Consider the following 6,939-nt stretch of genomic DNA (forward strand, 5'->3'; position numbering starts at 1 on the left):
ATTCGATTAGGGGTTCAGTACGTAGTTCAAGGGCTTCGATGGTTCATTCTTTCTCAATGCAGTCTCAAAGTGTCAGAGATATGAGTGTAGAATTACTATCCGCTCGATACATGAATTAACTCTTTCGGCATTTATATTATTTGTTTGTTATGAAACAAAACTTAGATTACTTACTAGATACTGCTGAGGGTTAGGGGAAGGTGGGTTAACAGGTTTTGTAATGATTAGTGACGTAGGGTGGTGGGGGAAGGTTTAACGTAGAACGCAACATGACACATAAAAATATAAGTTTGATGATGTAAGAAAGAAGGTAAAAAAACTACAGTTAGGTGTTTATATTGATTCGGATAACTTTTCCTTAATAGTGACATTAGAGGGAGAAACAGTAATAACAATATGAATACAAGGAGGGCAAAGACAAAAAGTGTAGGGAAATGGGATTGATCGAGGGAAGGAAAAAAACAGTTCAGATAAAAGGTCAGAAATATCAAACTGAAAAAGGGAAATGTGGATGAAAAGATGAAAAAAATGATAGGAGAAATAAAAAGAGGTTTAGAGTGCACAAACAAAAATGAAGTAAGTAAAGGGGGAAATAGAGGTGAAGGGAATGAAGACTGTAAAGAGGAAAAAAGGAGGTCAGAAAGGAATTAAGAAAGTGGAGAAAAGAAAAAAAGTAATGGGGAAGAATATAGAAAAAAAAGAAAGAGTATACTGAATTGTGAAATATTTGTGAAATATTTGTTTGATTTGCTAGGAGGAGTAGAGAGAAAAGTTAGAAAGGGAGGAGAATATAAGTATAAGTAACTGTTGTATCGGAGAGATTGAAGATAGAATTTGAGGAAAAAAAGACAGAGCCACCGAGTCAGACAGGGTTTAGAAAAGAAATGGGGGTAATGGACATAATATATGTTCTGAACTATCTAGTAAAGCGGAGGATTAAAAGGGAAAATTGGGCAATGATAGCAAGGTTCGTGTACTTAAAGGCGACGTTTGACTCATTAGACCGAGGGGACATGGAAAAAGTTATGGTAAAAAGGGGGATAAGAGAAGGATTAATAAGAGAGTATCAGAAAGTTTTAGAGGTACAAAAACCAGGGGAAAGGTAGGAGAGCAAGTAGGAAATAGTTTCTGGTTGGCGAAAGGTGTGAGGCAAGGATGTCGTCTGAGCCCACTTTTATTTAATATATCAATATAAGACTTCGAAGAAGAAATGAGGAAAAACGGTTTGGAAGGAGTTGAAATAGGGAAAGAAAAAACTGGCATACGCATACGACATATTATTGATGGCAGAGCACGAAGAAGGGATGAAGAAGGCAGATCATAGAGCTCATATAAGAGAAAGGATAAAAAGCAGCAGGGGTAATGAAACAGATATCGAAAATAAGAAAAAAAGGTTTAAACAAAATTAGAGAATGAGAATGTGGTTATTTGATACGATAGTATGGCCGGTATTAGTTTATGGAGCAAAGATATGGGGATGGAAAAAAAGATATTGAGAGTTTACAAGGAAGGTATATAAGGTGGACACTAGGGGCAGACTGGAGGCATGGAAATTTGAGCAGAAGCCTAGGGAGGGAAAAGAAGGGGAGTTGGCGTGAAATTCTTTGGTGCAGGTAGAAGAGAGTAGAGGGAGGGCGATCTAATTAAAGAGATGGGAAGAAGAAAGAAGGGAGTTTTCTAATGCTAGAGAAATAGAAGACAGGACTGGAGTAAACTATGAAGAATTGGAAAAAAGGAGAGATAAAAACAATTAATAGAAAGATGGGGGATGATTGAGGAATCAAAATACAATAAATGGTATAAGATGATAAAATAGGAATAAGTACCAGAGTATTCAGAAGAGGAATGGGGAGAGAGAAGTTGGACCAGAATAGAAAGATTTAGATTGGGAAAGGAGGTAAGGGAGGGGGTGCATTGGGAAAAAGAAGAGAACAGAAAGTATAGAATATGTGAATAGGAGGAGGAAACATGGGAGCATGTGTGGGATGGGTGTAGGAGAAGAATGGACGAAGGAGTTGGAGGGTGCTAGAAGAGCGAATGAGAGAGAATGAAAGAATGCATATTAAAAAGGCAAATGAAGGTATACAAAAGTGAATGAAGAAGGAAAGAAAATCGCTTAGATTAGAAGCGTAAAGATTGTAAGTAATGGTAATGTTAAAGTTAAGTAGACTAAGATGCGTTTGCGTTCTCATGCTTTCCTCTCTCGCATGCATTCTCGCTTTCGTTTGCTAGCTCACTCGCTTGCTAATAAGTCCTAAATTGTATTTCGTTTGGAAAGAATTTAACTATAATATTTGAATTTTTTGATTCAAAATAACAACTGTTTTGTTTTAGGTTTGTAATTTATCTTCTTGGCTATACTACCCTTTTGTTCAAAATTCGTTTTTTTTTGGGGTTGAAAATTTATCTTATTTAGCCAAAAAGTTATCATCAGAGAAGGTACTATATTGTAGGCATATATACATAGGTATTATATTATATAAAAAATTTAACCCCCAGTTTTTGTTAAACAGCTACGTTTTAAAACCCCCTGGATCCGAAAAACAGGTTTCTATGAATCTGTCTGTCTGTCTATTCGTTCGTCAGTTATTGTCAGTAAATTTTCAGTTCGTTAGCAGGATAACTCTCGAAAGAATTTACAAATTAGATTGGCCTTTATTTTGTTTTTGTAGTCTTCTAAACTAAAGGTAAACTTCGTTAGTCATCCATTTTCGATACAAATTTAAAAAGTGAGCGGATTTTTAAGATTTTTGGAAACAATGATTGATTTGAAACGCAAATCAAAAATGACATTTTTTCATTCAAAAATTTCATGGTATTTCAAAGACTTTAAAATATATTAATAGATCAGTTACATTAGCCTCCCTCCCACTCTTAATTTTTGGGTTTTCTAGAGTCCACTGAATTGCCCCCCAAATGCGCTCAGATGCGCCACCGATTAAAATTTTTGCGCTGTAGGAGTTGTATCAGGTGTTACGGGGGGGCTGCGGTAGCGTAACACCACCCCCCATTTAAGAAATACAAATTTAAATCACATGATCTTGAAGATCTTCAAATGCGCTCATATGCGCCATAAAGAAAAAATTTGACGCCACATTGATAACTGAATTATCAGCAATGAAATTGGGGGGGGGGGCGTGATTTTTCTAAACTAATAACATTTTTCCAAATTCATCATACCTATCTTTCATAACTACAAATGCGCTCAATTGCGTCGCCACTAAAACTTTTTGCGCTAGCTAATTAACAAAGGTATCATATTTTGGAGGGGGGCAGGGTAACGTAGGTTTTAAATCCTAAACAGTGATGTGCAATATAAACTGAAAGACATCGATTCTTTCATCTTTTAATGCGCTCATAAGCACCATAATTTATTTGTTTATATTTTGAAAATTACCCAAGATATCGAGGTAACACAATTTTACGAAGTGATGACCAACAAAATAAAAAGCTTGCAATCCGCATTGATGAAAGGAGTTTCTTATGGAGTTTCAAATGCGCTCATATGCGCTATAAAATGTTTTTGGAAAGTCTTGAAAATTGCCCGAGATATGGAGGTAACAAAATTTAGCGAATGATGACCAACAAAATAAAAACTTTTTTTAATCCGCATTGATGAAGTCACTTTCCAATGGGGTTTCAAATGTGCTTATATACGCCACTGTCAAAATTAACAAGAAACCGTAATCAAGCCGCTAATTAACACTTTCTACCGATCCACTACCCGATGATATCTCCAAATAACCTAAATTGCAGTATAAAAATTTATAATGATTTCTTTGGGTAGACTTTCAAATGCGCTGATACGCGCCACTTTCGAAATTGATAAAGAACAATCATCAACTTCCTCACTACCACGTCTTACGATTCACTATTCGATGATATCTCTAAATAACTTGAAATGCAGTATAAAAATTGATAATTGTCTCTTCGTATAGGACTTCAAATATGCTCATATGCGCTACTTTCAAAATTGACAGAAAACCATAATCCACCCTCTCACTAACACCTGTTACGATCCACTATTCGATGACATCTACAAATAACTTAAATTGCGGTATACAAATTTATAATTGTCTCTTCGTATTGAATTTCAAATGCGCTCATATGCACTACTTTCGAAATTGAAAAAAAATCCATAAGCCGCCCCCTCAGTAGCACTTGTTAATATCTACTATTCGATGATATCTACAAATGACTTAAATTACAGTATTAAAATGTGTAATTGATAATAGATTTTATGCTTTCACGATGATTCATTTTGATAAAAAGAGATATTTCGAGTTTCACTTGTGTAAAAAACTACGAATTTTTTGCCGACGTTTCGTGAACATTGCAGTTCACATCTTCAGGGCTGACCTAAAACTGAGGTACCAGATCATGATGTTCTTAGGTATAATTTCTATGATGCCTGTGATTGGCCAGAGCGCCCCACCGTGGGGACTGGTCGAACTTGATTAACCAATCAAGTCTTTTTTTTTTAAATCCGAGAGAACGGAAACCCAAATCGGATTGGTATTATATCCATTGTCCCTATTGATGTTATTAGGGTGTTTTAAGATTACGATTGCTTCTCTATGTTTTCTTGGAAATTTGTTGTGTGTTTTCGCAATGACTGTTGTTTCATCAAATAAAATGTTATGTCCTATTTCGATATGATGTTCAGCTAGTGCTGATTGCGTGAAAAGTTTTAGCCTGACTTTACTTTCATGTTCCTTCATACGTTGGCTCATCGCTCTCCCGCTTTCTCCAATACAGACTTGGCCACAAGAACCAGGGATTTTATATACTCCTGGATCACTGAAGGGTGCCTTTTTATCTTTGGGGTTATTTAGTAGTTGTCCTATTTTCGCAGGTGGTTTAAATATGATTTGGACGTTGTGTTTGTTTAGAATTCTTCCTATTTGTTCTGTGACACCTTGGATGTAGGGATGGTGGGAGGAGACATGTAAGTATCTGTTTGTATGCGTGGGTTTTCTGTAAACTTCATGTCCTAAGAAAGGCAATTTTCCGTTTTGTTCTATTTCTATGGTGAACTGGATATTAGGATGTAATTGGTTGATAAAATCGAAAAACTCATTCAGTTCATCTCGACCATGTTGCCAGATGACAAATGTGTCATGAACGTAACGGAACCAGAATTCTAGTTTAAGTTTGGATTGGTTAAAGATTTTAGTTTCTAGATGTTCCATAAAGACATTGTCTATTACAGGTGAGGTTGGGGATCCCATCGCTACCCCTGAGGTTTGTTCGTAGAATTGGTTATTGTACGAGAAGTAAGTATTATTGAGACATTGTTCTATCAAAGGTACAAGTTCGGAAGGAAAGTTTGTGAAAGATTTAATAATATTAATCGTATCCGAGATTGGTACTTTCGCAAAAAGAGATACTATGTCGAAACTCACTATGATGTCTTGGGGTTGAGTGTGAATCTGTTGTATCTTTTTAATAAAGTCAAATGAGTTTTAGACGTGAGTGATGGTGTTTCCTGTAAAAGGATTTAGTTTTGCAGCGAGGAAACGTGCTAGGTTGTAAGTTGGTGAGTTTATTACGCTGACGATCGGTCTGAGTGGAATGTTTTCCCTGTGGATTTTTGGGAGCGCGTAAAGTTTTGGAGAGATGGGATTAGTAGGAATTAAGTTAGATATTGTTTGGCTGTCAAATTTAGATCACAGGCATCGTAGAAAGTATACCTATGGACATCATGACCTGATACCTCAATCTCAGGTCAGCCCTGAAGATGTGAACTGCAATGTTCACGAAACGTCGGCAAAATATTCGTAGTTTTTTACACGAGTGAAACCCGAAATATCTCTTTTTATCAAAATGAATCATCGTGAAAACATAAAATCTATTATCAAGGAACTCAACGGGAAGAGTATTCTTACTAAAACCAACACCTTTAGTAGGCTCAGGACTTCTCATGGTAAGCTACTAACATCCTTAGCTTTTTTGAAACGGTGCAGAGGCAACAAAATAGTCCCAAAATTCTTACAACTGAAAAATAATTAGGGAACATCTAAATCCAAATCGATTCTGCATAATACAAGTTTGCTTCTCGTTAAAAAAAGAATACAACATACCAAAGTTCTTTTGCACACTACCTCTAAAAAACTATTAAAACTTCACCTTTTCCTATCAAATACCCTCAGATTTGTCATTTGGATCACATTGGACCGCATATCTTTTGACTAATCCCAAAGGGTTAAAGAGCTTTCCACCCAAAAACAAAAAACAAAATTTGAGAAATTACTTCCAGTAAAGCAAACTAAACTAACAAATACAGTAAAAAACATCTCTGACCACCCTCTCAACAACAAAATGATTCCAGCCTTATCTAAAGGACATAATTTTGCTGTAGCTCCATCGAAAATTCCAAAAGAAGAAATAATGAGCAATTTATAATCCACAATATATACCCTTTCACTCGAAAAAGCAAATTAAATACGACGCAGAATAGCCAACATTTTACGCCAAGCTCAAGTTCCATCCTCAAACTTAACAAAACAAGAAAAAACCGCAATTAAAGAACTCCATCAAAATAAAGATATTATAATATTACCCGCAGACAAAGGCAATACAACAGTAATAATGAATAAAGCAGACTATAACAACAGAATCATGGACCTTCTAACTGACGATACCTACAAAAAACTTAAAAAGGACACCACAAAAACAATAGTCAGTAAAACAAAGACTCTTCTCAAAGACTCTAAATTTGACAACCAAGCAATATCTAACTTAATTCCTACTAATCCCATCTCTCCAAAACTTTACGCGCTCCCAAAAATCCACAGGGAAAACATTCCACTCAGACCGATCGTCAGCGCAATAAACTCACCAACTTACAGTCTGTCAAGTTAAAGCGTGGGTGGCTTTACTCGCAGTCGGTAAGGTGTATCGACATGATTTTGGTGTCAAAATATTAAGAAGAGCTCC

The 6,939-nt window shown here is 36.0% G+C and overlaps 1 protein-coding gene across 3 annotated transcripts in view; it reads left to right on the top strand.

The window, feature by feature from the left end:
* The window catches only part of LOC117172870 (guanylate cyclase soluble subunit beta-1-like), a 155,919-nt gene that overhangs the window by 135,076 nt on the left and 13,904 nt on the right, over positions 1–6,939 (top strand). The gene's annotated exons all lie outside the window — the stretch shown is intronic.

This window comes from Belonocnema kinseyi, chromosome 5 (assembly GCF_010883055.1).
Source record: "Belonocnema kinseyi isolate 2016_QV_RU_SX_M_011 chromosome 5, B_treatae_v1, whole genome shotgun sequence".
Lineage (NCBI taxonomy): Eukaryota > Metazoa > Arthropoda > Insecta > Hymenoptera > Cynipidae > Belonocnema > Belonocnema kinseyi.